The 14,598-nt window shown below is 40.2% G+C and overlaps 1 protein-coding gene across 1 annotated transcript in view; it reads left to right on the top strand.

The window, feature by feature from the left end:
• The first annotated feature begins 4,053 nt into the window (after positions 1-4,053).
• The window catches only part of CALCR (calcitonin receptor), a 133,418-nt gene continuing 122,873 nt past the window's right edge, over positions 4,054-14,598 (top strand). The window contains exons 1-2 of the mRNA XM_012647559.1: positions 4,054-4,092; positions 4,283-4,496. The gene's annotated coding sequence lies outside the window, so the exon portion shown is untranslated. The remainder of the gene's footprint in view (positions 4,093-4,282; positions 4,497-14,598) is intronic.

The raw sequence follows: 14,598 nt of genomic DNA, 5'->3' as shown, positions 1-14,598 counted from the left end.
TTCAAACTGTTTCAGAAGGAAAACATTTATTTTTCACCAAGGTGAATTATGATTCTCCCTGTCATGGTATGGTTTGTAAATCTATGAAGGGTAATTATATAAAGAATATTCACCAGCTGTTGTGTATTTGGAAGAAAACTACAAAAGGAAGAAACAAATATTCTTTCAAATAGATTGCGGGCTTAGTGAGGGTAGAGGCTGCATATTATATTTTCTGGGTCCTCCATGGGTGGCTGACCAGTGTGTTGTGACATTAGGTAGTATTAAGTATGCACTGAATTGCCAACTCATTCATAAGAATGAGGAATTGAGCTGTATTTCAGTGTAAAGAAAACTTTGCTGATTGGGAGTTATTGAAGCTAGGAGTTGGGTTTGTGAGAAAGGCTAGAACTTTTTTCTCTAAATTTCTGTTAAAAGGAGGACAAACTCTCATCTATTTAATCTGATAAAGAATGTTTTTCCAAGTAAAACTGAACAATTTTTTCAGTTTCTACAAAGTATGACCTTCCCTTACATTATCATATTTAACAAAAACAGGTTTCAGTAGAATTAGTTTTTTAAAAAGGGAATCTTCCCTCCACTCACTACTCTTCAAAAAACTTGGTGATGTTTATGAAAAAGCCACTGAATTCTAGGACCGTACATGTCAAGAAAGTGCTATGGTCCAAACCCTGGTTTTGCATGTGAGTAAACTTTGTTCTGGAGAGACAGATGAGAGGTCACATGACCTTTGGACAGTTAGCAGCAGAGCTTCACATCCTCAGCCACAAGGATGGTTTCAGGATGCAAGTGGAGTTTGCATTGAAAGGTTTATCTGCAGAATTCAAACATGGAAGATCTACTACAAAATACTTCTCTCTAAATTAGTAGCTGCCCAAAGGGGAAATTTTCTAAAGAGGAAGACGGACAGAAGAAAGAAAGGAGCAAAGATTCATAAAGGCAGAGAGTTTTATCATAAGTAATCAGTAAAAAATACCAGAAATGTGTGATTACCACATTTTAAGATGCTTATTTTCCTTAATACCTCTTTGATGAACTGATTTCATTGGAAGGCTTATTTAAAAATATAAGGTATTCTATTTGAAGAGTGGCTTACTCTGACCAAGTATCTTAAAATACTTTTGATTGTGATCCACAGAAAGAAATGTATTTTACTCTGCAACACACACACATATATAAAAACGAAACACAAGTTTCAAGAGACCATGTTCATGTTTGTCAGATGCGAATAACTACTTGCTATGCTATTCTACTTCATTTTGAAAGTGTTGCTTATGTCCACTGAACTGATTCCAGGACCCAGTAATGGGCCTCACGACATTTCCAAAACAATGCCAATTTCTCTGGTCAGACCATCCCCGTGTTAACATCTACCCTCCAAAGACCTACCACACTGGGTCCAGGAAGAAAATATTTTGACAGTATTAAAAGAGGAATAGAGTTAAAGTTCTGTGAAATCTAAGTGCTTCCAACAGGTGCACAACACCTTTGGTGTTCAATAAATGTCTAATAAGGACAAAGTCAATTTAATCCTCTTGAGGGACAAGAGAGCCTCTTCCCTGATCCCACTCTGCTATGTCACCTCCCCTGAAATGTGCCTACAGAGAACTCCTCCTCATTCCCGGCAAAGTTGTCTCTGACACAATTAACACTTTAATCAGTCTGAGTTGTTTATGCTTACACTACACACAGTTTAAGGCTTTATAAGTGTAAGGCTTTATAATACATCTATACTGTTTTTGTCTCTAATTTTTAGACTTCGTTTAAGTTATGGTTAAGGGCTGTGTCTCACATATCTTCTGTAGCTTTACAGAACCAAGCCCATTCTGCTCTCAGAATGCTGGTTGTGAATACCAGTTAGGTAGGATGCCCCACGATTAACGTCCAGCAGAAAAATCTCCCTGTGCTTGCTCTATCACACAATGCTCAAGGCAGCAGCACCCTTTACTGTCCCGGATTCATTGTCATTTCAGTGATTTGGGCTACAACAAAGGGAAATTCTCAATGTTTGGTCCCTAGCAGTTGACCATAGGAGACCCTCAAATAACTTTAATAATTTTCTGCTTTTGCACCAAAAGAAGGTAATTAATGTTCCGAAAGAGAATTTTTAAAAAGGGCATGATCAGGTGTTGGCTGGTCAGCAGCAGCTGGAAAGGAGAGAGCCATTGAACCCAGGACAGACATCAAAACACATAGTGAAGATTTTGATCTAAACCTTCATTCAGAGGGTTCTTGCACAGGTTTTGTTTATGTTACTGCGTGTGTGTGTGTGTGTGTGTGTGTGTGTGTGTGTGTGTGTTCCTTAGCAAGCCCCTTTCTCTCCCAATTGCCCAGCCTCCTTTCCTGGTCACATATCTTACTGCTAACAACATCATTCCCACTTAGGTCCCGGGAATGAAGGGACTGTAGAATCTTCCCCTGCAGTGGGGCGGTGCCTTAGGGTTTGAATGCATAGTGAGTCACACACAGCCCTCTGGGTCACCAGACTGGAGGTGGCAGGGAAGGGGCAGAAACCTATAGAGGAGGGAGCCTGGAAGGACAAAATCCTTGCAATGTTTGGTAGCAGAGCTGATCTACCCCAGCACTCTGTCCTCCCTTGGCTCTCTTGAAATCCCCCATCCACACAAATTAGGTCCCTGTAGTCCCCTCTAGGGTGGGGAGTGAGGGCTCAAAATAAAACAGAGATACACACAGCTTTTTTCTAGAGTCACTGACCTTTCCAGAGAAGGGCCCCAAAGGTGGCCGGGTGAGGGCTGCAGCCCCATTCACAGGACACCTCTATCTCTGTCTCCTGGCGCTGCCCTGTGTGCTTAAGAAAACCTAGGACTGCCAGGGAAAGTGTGCTGCGTTGTCAGCTGGCTTTCTTCCCGTCCTATTACATTGTTGTTATTATTTCTTTTGCCAAGAAGACAGTGTTTAGTAACCTCGACGGTGCGCAGCCACCTTGCGGTCCCGGTCCGGGACGCACCAGATGCTGCTTTCTTAGCCCCACACCCCTTGAACAGAGTTAGAAAAAAAGTGTCGGCTGCTGCCTCGATGCGCCCAGCTGGGGGCCAAAGGAGGTTGAGGGCGACCTGTCCTTGGAACGAACTCCTCTGTCTCCCAGGGTGCGCTGGCCAGCCCTTGCTGCGACCTGCCTGGAATCGGATTGTCCCGGGCTCCTGCTGGCATCCAGGGCTCTAGGGGGAAAGAGGAGGAGTCTCTGGTGTCTGGCACCCCAGACCCCTGTCTTCTCCCGCCGTGCTGTTTTCATTCACCCTAGAACAGTGTGCCCCAGCAGCCCCCTACGTGGAGGGCACTCTTTCCCCAAATCCATTCTGTGCCTCCAGCCTCCAGCCGCCCAACTCCGGACGCTGTCCCAGAGCTCGCTGGACAAGCTCACGGTCTCTCTTCTCACCTCCTGTCTTCCAGCTCCCTTTTCTGCCTCCTCTCAGCACCCCAGCTCAAAGCCAGCCCATTTCCTAAGCCCCCCACCCCACTTTCACTGCCTCACCCACTACCGACCCTCCCTCTACAGATTCCCTGGTGCTATCCCCTCCGAGTAGTAGCTAGAGGCGCCACTGTCTCTGGGGCAGGGTTCTTTTGGAAACTCACCTCCCTCCGGAATTTGCATCCTCCGGGGAGGGGACAGGGCTCCCAGAAAGCTGTCTCCAGGGACAGGTTACGAATCCCCCAGCCCAGTCTGTCGCCTCTCCCCCGCCCCCCTGTCCCTACTCAAGGTCTAACTCGGGTCCCTCGCCTGCTTCCAGTGTTTACGCGGCGCTTCAGTCTCCGGGACTCGCAGGGCGAGCCCCAGCCCCGACTGGCGCGAGGCAGCAGCCGCGAGCGCAGCCCCACTGGCGGGCCGGGGCGAGGGGGGCTGCGCGGAGGCGCACGGAGCTCGCCAGCCCGCCCCTCCCTCTCCGGGGACTGGAGAGGGCTGGCGGGGGCGGCAGGGGCCGGGAGGGGGGATTGGCTCTCATCAATTCCGCTGCCACCTCCTCTGTGCCTGTGGGGAGGCAGGCGGGGGTGGGGCGAGGACTGAGACTCTTAAGTAGGGAGAAGTTTGCGCACAGCTTCACAGCCCGGCGAGCGAAGGCAGGCGCCGGCAAGGTGAGCCTCCCGGACTTTGGGGAGGTAGAAAGCCAGCCTGGGGAAAGAGCAGTCGCCTTTTTGCCTTTAGTACACCCTGGGGCTGGGTCTAAACCATCACTTAAGTCTGAATTGAAGTGTGAGGAAATCAGGAAGGGGGTCAGGAGAGGGAGGGCTCAAGACTAACCAGTTTGTTCTCACGTCAAACTAGGAAAGCCGGCCCCCCAGACTGGGTGGGCTGCGCCGCGCGGCTCGCGGACCTTCCTGGGCTGGAGAGGTGCGCACGTCCGTACCTCACCCTGAGGCTGACGTCTCCTGCCCGGGAGATGGGCGCTGCGCCTTGAGTTCCTGAGTCCCTGGAGCCACCTGCGAACGCCCTTCGCTCCTCCTGAGCTGTGCCCAGCCACCCAGTGAGAGAATTCCGGGTAAGGAGAGTCTGGCAATGAGCCGGACTTAAAGATTTGGGGTGACCGGGGATGGTTAACAGTGCAGGTGTGAGAGGTACCTTGCTTTTTGATTACAAAACTGTGGTTTTTGATTGTGGTGTTTGGGGTTCTTATGTAGGGTCGGTTTAGTGTCAGTCGCCTCACTTTACCTTTGATTAAAAAACAAATAGGTGTTCTGGTTTTGTGTTGAAGAATCCTCCAATTTCTTGCTTTATCTTTACTATGTTGTTAATACCAATTTTCCCTCAAAAGTTTAATTTTCCAACTTATTGGGTACGAAAATTATGGGGCTTAAAGTTGTGGATTTTTTTCAAAAGATGCTTATTAACTAACAAAGAGATAATATCGGCATCTATAAGATGTATCTTGGTTATTCCGGATATTGGAAATGAGCACAGTAGTGAATGGAGTTGCTTGTTAAGTCATGTTTTACAGAGAATTATCTTCCAACAATCATTTATGCATAGCAGCCATTCTTCACACCTATTAGGAAAAATATGTTGTGTGCATAGTTTCCAAAAGAGAACTCTTTTTCATGATGCTCTTCCCAAGCCTGGGTGAAAGACATCAAGAAAAGATCTAACAAATTGATTCCTCTTCCCCAATCATTCATTTTTCTTGAGGTACAGAAAAATCCAATCAAAGTCAAAACCCGACAATTCAATTAGATTATTAATCTACCTAGGAAAAGTTTTATGTGAAAGCTTTAACCTAATATTATGTGATAGATGCAAGACTAGAAGGTACGGTTCCATTGGGGTCTTTAGGACACCCTGACCATTTCCCGGCTGTGGTTGACCTGAACCAAGTCATCTATTCAAGACTATTTATTGAAATTATAAGGTGATTGAAAATGTAATGTTCAAAATAAGCAAAGTTTGACCATATAGTTCCTGAAACTAATCTTTAAGTAGCAGAGTGTCCCAGTTTGAGTGTTTTAAATGATAATAGAAAACAAATATTTTATACATTGGGGCTAGTTGGCTTACCATTAAGGACAAAATAGGAATGCTTTTAGTGTCGTGACATTTATAAAGCATGATGTGTAATAGCATGTTGCTAGCCTACTGTAAGTTCAGTAGTTAAAGAACTCGGCTTTAAAAAGTTAAGAATTCTGGTCCGGTTTTATACACTGGTATTATGAAAGGAACTAAAAGGATTAGATTTGCAAAACCCTTAGAGTTTAAGTCTATATTATCAGTGGACACTCATTTCTACTCAGTATTTTTGACATGGCTCAGAATGTCCATCAGCCGGGATTTGTTTTGGTTCAATGCCTCTAACCTACAGTTAATTTTAGGAACTATAGCCACAAGAATAATGTTCAGTCCTATTTTAAATGTTCTAAGATTATTTATTGACCACATCAACACGCTGAGTATAATAAGCATGAAATCTTCATTATACCTGATTCACAAGAGCACATAACTAATGTTGCAGTTGTATTGTTTTGTGATGCTCAAAGTTGAAAAAAATTAGCTGATATAAATATGGCTTCTGTTTTCCATTCTCTTGTGTTCTTGGAATTCTAGAAAATGAATGATGGTGGATGGAGAAAGATAGTATTTGTTTTAATCAGTTGCAGAAAGGGAGCTAAATATTAGTGTATTTGTGCTACGGCAACTCTGTTCTTGGTGATGCTCTCAGACTCTTTTAATGTTAACATGAATGAAAATATTATCTACTGTTGGTTTTTATTAGAGTAAAATTGATATGGAAATAAGAGACTGGTTATGTTTTCAATAATAGCCTAAACCAGAGTTCTCGGGCTGCAAATTAGAAGCAATGGGAGAACTTTCAAAAAAATATGGGTGCCCGACCCTACCTCAAACCAGTTAAATCAGAATATCTGAGTAAAGGGTATGCAATTTGATATATTTCTTAGGGGATTGTGATATGCATCCTGGGTTGAGAACCACTGACCGAGATGATTTCCATCATATCTGGTAGAGCCCCTTAATTTTGGAGGGTCTCGGTGCAAATAAATTCTATTTGTTGTATTGCCAGTCTAATCTATTTTCTTTTTAAGAAAAAAAAAGATATGTATATATATATTAACTTGATTGCCCAATTAGAAGAAAGAGATTTTACTCTTTGATGTTAAATGTTTAAATCATAATAGCTTCCAGGAAAAAAATATCTTTTTCCAAAAAACAATTTCAAAAATTAAGTCTGAAGCTCATCTGTCCAGAAAATCCTTTAGTAAAGGAACTCTGTCTTTAAGAGATGTTGAAAATAATGCTACCCCCATAATATTCTGAAATTTCAAAAAAAAAGAAAATAAATAAATGAATTGGAGAAAAACATAGAATTTCATCTCCTTTTGCTTAAGATCTGTATGATATGTAATGTGCAAATGTATACCCTTTTGAAAGGAGAGAAGGAGGAAAATAGTATCATTCTCCTTGGCACACCACCTACCATATCCTGGGTGCCAACTATATTCTAGTATTTTCACAAAAATTATTTTTTTTAAAACTCACAATAGAGTTGTGAAGTACAGGCTATTATTCTGATTTTATATATGAGGAAATTGAGGACCACTAGGTTAATGAATTTATGCAAAGCCACAAACCAAGTAAATAAAAAATGTATTTGAACCCAAGTCTTCTTATTCTAAGTTCAATGATGTAATAAAATATGTTTATATGCGTAATTGTATTTTTTAAAATATAAAGGCAGCATTTATTTCAAAGCAGCATAGGCTAAGAGTACAGATTCTGGCACGGCTTTGCTTGGGTTTGACTCCAGGCTCCATTGCTTTCCAGCTGTGTGATTCATGCAAGTAATGTAACCTCTCCATGCCTTAATTTCCTTTGTAAAGTGAGAGTTTTCTAAAAATTAGTATTAAATGAGTTAATATTTGTAAAGCAATTGAGTAGGTGCCTGTGACATAGTAAGTTCTATGTAAGTGTTATATCTTTTAAATGTCATGTATTTTTGAAAAAAACATTTTGAGTGTTTATTATATATGCCACGCATTTCACTAAGGCTGAAGATAAATAGACAAATATGTCATATCCTTGTCCTCAAGGATTTTGTGTCTAGTATAGGATGACCAATACATAAGTAATTATTCCATTCAGGTATGGGTTTTCTTCTATTTTAATTATAATTAAAAGCATAATTTGTGTGACAACTATGTGCTTTTCAATGATAATATGATCATCCAGAGCTCCATATAATGAATGTTATAAAACCAAGTGATAATATTTTGTGCTGTTGCAATGATATTAACTTGTTTTCAATTCTACTATTAAAACACAGAAAATCATATTAACATATGTTTCCGGCTTCACTTTACGAGTTTAGAAAACCGGTAATATGGAGAGGATTCAGGTCTTTAAGTTTTTATTTTAAAAGTGAATTACGGGGATAGAACATTGGGGAATAATCAGTAGAAAATGTCATTGGAATCTGTTCCTCAATACTTCTTGAATTGGTTTTTCAAAAAGAATGTTGTCTGATTGGAATATAGTTTTGTTTTTGTTTTTGTTTTTAAAGAAAGACGGCTTTGGGGGGAGGAAGAGTGGATCAAGAAGTACAGGAAAATGTTCCTAATACAGGGCTAGTTAGGCAAGACATACCTCAACAGAGCCGGCTGTACTTCCCCTAGACTCTGCCGGCTGCTCTGGGCAGCTGCCCCTACCTCCAGGATACCTGAAGATACCTGAGGTACGAGATTCTGTTTTTGTTTAAATGAAAGTCTCACTTTATTAAAAATAGCATATAAATTGGAATTCTTTGTACAAGAATAACACAAATACTCTAAACCTAAGGAGTCATTTCTCAAGGAAATACAGTGCCAGTTCCGTGAAATATTTTGTTTCTGTAATCAATATCTAACCATCCATCCCAGTTCACTACAATTTCTGTTTGCAAATGTATGTCTTTCTTCCCTCTTACCAAGTCTCAAGTCCACTTTCAAATTTTCCAACGGATGCTATATTTTTCCTCCTCGAAGTTTCACTGCCACCCCTCTAGTTTAAGCTTTTAATAGAATTAATAAAATATTTATTCACCCGATATTCAAACACATTCAGTCTCTCTGTGCTGAATTCAGTGTTGTGCAACCTATGGGAAAACTTGTTTTCCAAACTCTGATTTTCTCACCCTCTATTCATAATTAGTCAGTGATTACCCAAGGACTGCAAGCCCCTTCTTCAGCTTGATATTTAAGATATTTCATGATATAATCCCATTTTATCTTTCCTATCCGAGTCAGGTAGAAAACCTCAAAAGTTCTCTAATCCAGTTCTGAAGCTGTAGTTACACAAGAAAAATTGACTTCAGATTTGTAGTCCATCCTTCACTTTCAGCCTTGTGCCCTTGCCTATCAACCTCAGTGTATATTCTACTGCCTCAAAATTGGGGGTGGGGGTGGTGGGGGTGATGTGTGAAGCCCTTCACATCAGTGGTTCTGTTGCAGAACTACCCTTTGGTTTTCATTTCTCCCCGCAGCCGTTAAGTCTCAGTACCTGCTCTTTATTTGTCCAATGGTTCAGAAATTCAGCATTTCAAATCATACCTTCCTCCCTCCTTAAAATGTATTAATGATTCTCCCAAAACACATCCAACAAATTTCCATCCTATAGCTTTGCTCATATTTTAAAACTCAATAAATATTTACTAAATGCCTATTATGTCCTAGTAGGGGGATATTGTGACAAATCACAGTTCCTGGCTTCATGGGGACTAGAAGAGACAGACAAACCAACAGACAATTACACAACCATCTGGTACGCACTTCAGTAGAGAAATGCCATGCGTGCTCTGGAAACACGGAGGAACAGCACCTAACGCGGCATTAGGAAGGCTGTCTAGGGAGGTGGCCCTAAAGGGGACATGATTCAGCTTTGAAATGACAAGACAGATGAGACAAATAAAGAAGGGAAGAGATAAAGTCTGTTACAGGCAGGACACCAGATTGTAAAATGTCCTGGTGACTTGAAACAACCTGGTGATTTGGGGAAACCCACGGGTATTTTGGTTGCCCCAGTCAAAGAGCATGTATAAAGAGACCTGCCGGCCTGCCATGCTGAAGGGTTTGCATTTTATCATGAAGACAGCGGGGGTCCTTGAAGGAGTTACCATAGGTGACTGAAATAATCAGATTTCCCATTCTGGTGGGTCATTCTGGTGGAAAAATAGGAGGCATGTTAGATTTAAAAAGGGATGGATATGAATTAACTGGAAGCCCAGCCCGAAGCTTCCCTGCAGTAACAGAGAGAAGAAACAGTCAAAGCCACCTTGTTAGAGATGAAAAGGAAATAAATCAGGGGATTATTTTAAAGGTAGATTTTGTAGGATTTGGTGAATGATAGAAATTGGAGGTGGGATGAATGAAAGAAATTGTATGATGAATTCCAGATTTCTTTCACAGATAATAGGGGAGATGTGATACCATTCACCAAATTTTGACAAAGAATATTTTGGAGATGGAAGATAAACTGTTGAATTTGGGGGAAAAATGATATATTTGGCTTATTCACATGGTGATGTACAGTAAAAGTAGATACAGAAATTTGTGACGCAAGAGAGAATTCGGTACTAAAGATATGAATTTGAGAGATGTAAGTATATCTATTTCAACTGATGCCATAGGAATGGAGTATATTACCTATGGAAAAGTTTTTTAAAAAGAAAGAAGAAAGAAAGAAAAAGAAAGGGAAAAAATTAAAGGCAGAAAATTTAAAAGAAAAGAAAAACATCTTAGACAGAACCTGGGGAACCCCAATTTTTTAAGGGACAAATGGAAAGCAAGCCTGCAAAAAAGACAGAGATAAAAGTCTAGATGGCAGAAAAAAACACAAGAGAAAGTAGACTAATGGAAGCCAGGGAGGAGAAAGTGCGCACCCATCCAGGTTGTAACCAGTAGATCAAGTGGGATAAGGATTCAGAGCTTGAAATTGGAGTTAATAAAGAGCAATTTCAGTAGTGAGTTGGGTGTGCATTGAGGAATAAATGGGAAACAAGGAAATGCAGACACTGTACATAATAATTTCAATCAGCTTGAGATACACCCCTTAGTTTATTCCCCCTTTTTGAAATCTTACAGTCTCCTAAAGTTGAATTTACATGCTGAAACCTTCTTTTAGCCTTTTCTAGGCAGCTGACAACCCCTTAAGCAAGATGTCATATTACATCCTGATATCTCTTTCCTTAGGATTTCAAGAGGTCCCGTGCATGTGATTGATCTGTGTGTTTGTATGCGCATGTATATGTACATGTTTATGAATATATATGTATATATTATATATGTAAAGTATTCTTCCCTTTTGTCATTAATTCATTGAAATAAACTTTCCTGATCTCTTTATTGAAATAGTGTATTGGGAAAAATGTGTTGGAAACCCCTGCTCTCAAGGATAATGATCTAGTAATTATAGTATTTTGACAAATCACATTTCCCAGAATGTTGGTGTACTCAAAAGTTGCACAAATAAATTTGTCGGACCAAATACGTCAATTTTCAAATCACAAATTTTATCATTTTATACCTGGCTTACGATGTTTTATTTTCCCTTTTGTGCTGTGGATATTTGTTAATTTTTTTTGTTTCCCTACTAGATTACAAAGGACAGAGTTATTGTTTATCTCTTCTTCCCAGCACATTCAGGAGAACTTCTTTTAGCAAAATAAATAAATTAAAACTTAACTAAATGTGGCCATAAATATCATGCTTTTTTTTTTCCTAAAATGATTTTTGCCACATTGAGGCTTAAATTTTTCTTCTTTTAAGGTATCAACTAGCTGTTGCCCCAAAGCTTACAGGTATATCTCTCTAATACTTTCTTTGTATCAATAATTCATTCATATTCTTTCACCCATTCTCCTATTTCGAGCTTGAGTAGCTATTCACCTCAGGAGCCAACCCTGTTTTCTTTCGTGAGTATTTAAAACATATCACCAGTATTCAGAATAGAGCATTCAGTTTAAGCATGCAGAACTGTTTCCCAATGGCCCCTTTGCCCTTCTTAATTGCAAAGTGCATACCTCTAGGTCTCCTCTGCCTCTTGCAGTAGGCTGAATCTACTTAGGTGATATTTATACCTCTGTAGGCAGGAAAAAAATAGGGCTTTCCATCTCATTTTCCCATTATGGACCCGAGACTGGAAGCAAAATTTAAGTAATTGATCTTCCACAAGTTAATATCCCCTAGACTTTTGGGGGCATAACTAAAAATAGTATCAAAACCAGCTAGTGTTTATTGAGCCCCTACTGTGTGCTAGATACAATGGTAATCAGTCCCTTCTCATGACAATCTTATGGGGTGTTATCAAGCCCATTCCATAGGGGAGGAAACAGGCTCAGAGAGCTTACCTGGACTCAGCAAGGTTCACGCATCTCTGAGTGTCAGAGCTAGAAATCAAATATAAGTTTGCCTAAAACCAAAAGACTATGCTCACTCTGCTACTGTAATCAAAGGCCATTTGGGTGGTGACTTAAGAGATTGTTTTTATTATAATTGGAATATTAATTGTCTTGGGTGATCAGAGCTTTTAAATAACAGATGAAATTAGAAGCTCCTCCCCACAGACATTTCAACCAGTCTTTCTAAAGGCTTTAAACTCAGCTCTCCAACCCAATTGGGCTGCAGGAGCTGGGACTATACCTGTAACCAAATTTCAGCCTTTTGGAATAGTCTGGAATAGGCCAGGCTCACATTCCATATTAAGTGGACATACCAGATAGCTGAGTATGTAAGCAGGACATTCCTGCACAGCAAAAAAAAAAAAAAAAAAAGAAGTGAAATGTGATATAATTCTTCTAGGATGTTAGGGGTTTTTATTGTCTGACCCAAATCTATGTCTATTCAATAGATGTCAAATGAATTTATTAATTGTGAATGGATTTGAATTTGGTGTCTGCTAAATATGAGAGCTGCATTTATCACATAATAGGAAACAAATCTCTTTGATAATAATAATTTTTAAAGAAAAGCTTTGCTGTTTGAGGAAATTTCCTTTTTGGTAGGGTGTACATAAAATCAGCTCAGGCAACAAGGGGAACAGGAAAGGCAAATTATACTGCTACCAAATTTGAATTTTAAATTGACTTGACTCGTACATTAATTAACCCAATTCTTTGTGTAATTATTTGTTTCTGACCTTAAGTCTGACAATTTTTGCAAGTATAGGGATGTATTGTAGAAAACGTCAGCATTTATAGACACTGGAATGGAATCTCTTTAGCCCAAGATTCAAAGAAGTTCGTGGCACAGAGCACACAATATGCAAATTGCTTTAGCACCTTCTTCCCTGGGCCTACCACATGACTAAAATGTCAGGACAATATTACAACACTTTTTCATTACTAACAGCACATAGACTGCAAAGATGGCATTAAGGCAAAACCCCAGCAAAGTGGTCAACAATCTTTGCTTGAGGGCCAATTTAGAAAAAATAAGAATTCCCTGGGTTGCTTCTTTTCTCATTCACAATGAAAATAATTTTATTGCATTCCATGAGGAGAATATATATTCTTGCAAATTGTATATATTATTTTAGTGAATAGAAGGTCAATGAGAAACTTGGCATTTCTTCTTAGCCACTAAAATATTAATATCTGGGCATATTTGAAGAGTAGCAACTTGGAGTCAACAAATATCAAAACTGGCAGTTATGGTCTCATTGAGCTGCATTTTAATTTGTTAAAGAGGCATTTCTAGCATTTGAAGTGATGCCATGTATTTTCTTGGTATCTTATACTCTTATTGTTGATCAGGAGCTCAATGCTAGCATTACAGAGGAGACCATGGCAGAGATGACATACTTTCCAACCAGTAGATGCTAATTCTGCCATGAGAACTCCAGCCTTCTGACTCCACATCTAGTGCTCTCCCTGAGGAACCTGCAAAGTGGCAGGGAGCCACAAACATTTGCAGAAAAATATGTGCATCACTGTACTTACAGATAACCTCAAAGAGAGTTACACACATGAAGAGTGGCCCTGGACAACACTGTATGAAAGGTAGAGCCTGTTTTTGGTGTAACCTCCCTTCTCTTAGTTTGTCCAGTACCTACCACTCGTATAGTATTCCCATTTATTTTGGAAGTCTGTTTTCCTAAGGAAAAGCCTCATTACTTGACCCTTTCCTCAATATGCTCCTCAACCCATTCTCCACACCCTGTAATCAATTATTTTTCTTTTACCCTATTCCTATAAACCCTGCTTTCCGCAGATAACGTTGTAATCGAATAGACACTGACTCCCTTCAGGAAAAAATAGTTTGCATTATCAATGATAATGATGTGTTCTTTAATCAAATGAGTTTGGGTCTATTTCCAAACTTGAAGCTTTATACTATACTTACACATATTAAAAACTTAATATCCATAGCCTCTAAGGTAGCCAGACCACTGTCATCTGTCACCTGGACCACCCAAAAACCTCCTGTCTGGCCTGCTCACCTGCACTCCAGCCCCTCCCCACACAATCACTGTTCAACACCCAAAATACTCTCCTCAAATGGAGATCAGGTGAGGTCTCTATCTGCTCACATCCCCCAACGGCTCACTCCAGCCACACTGATCTTGATCCATTCACCGGAACACACCAAGTGCGTTCTTTCCTCCTCAAACCCTTCACACATGTTGTTCCCTCCTTCCAGAGTGCTGTCACTCATTTTCTCCTGTCTAGCTGCTTCTCTTACTTCAAGTCATAGCTTAAATGTCACTACCGCAGAAAGATCTGCCCTAATCAATCATGCTTTCTAAAGTATGAGCCGCCCTGTTAACCTCTATCTCAGCCCGTTTATTTCCTTACTAATATTTAATACAATTTGTAATCATTTTATTTTTTTGCATCTGTTTCTTTTATTGTCTACCACTTGCATTTGAAGATAATTTCCATCATGTCCATCTCTTTCACTTTTTTAATCCCCAGCACTCAATACATATCTATTTAATGAATGAAGGAATACATCAGCATTTCCCTATTTTATGTGATCCTAAGACCCTGCGTTGGTATACTGACTCTTACTATCCTACTGAAAATCTCTGGGAAATCTGCCTATTCTGAAATAAATTTAAAATAAATGGCAAGAAGTTTAAGTTCTGATGCAAGTGGGGCTTAAGCA

The sequence above is a fragment of the Propithecus coquereli genome, unplaced genomic scaffold (assembly GCF_000956105.1).
Source record: "Propithecus coquereli isolate 6110/MARCELLA unplaced genomic scaffold, Pcoq_1.0 Scaffold108, whole genome shotgun sequence".
Lineage (NCBI taxonomy): Eukaryota > Metazoa > Chordata > Mammalia > Primates > Indriidae > Propithecus > Propithecus coquereli.
This window is presented reverse-complemented; position numbering and strand designations above follow the sequence as displayed.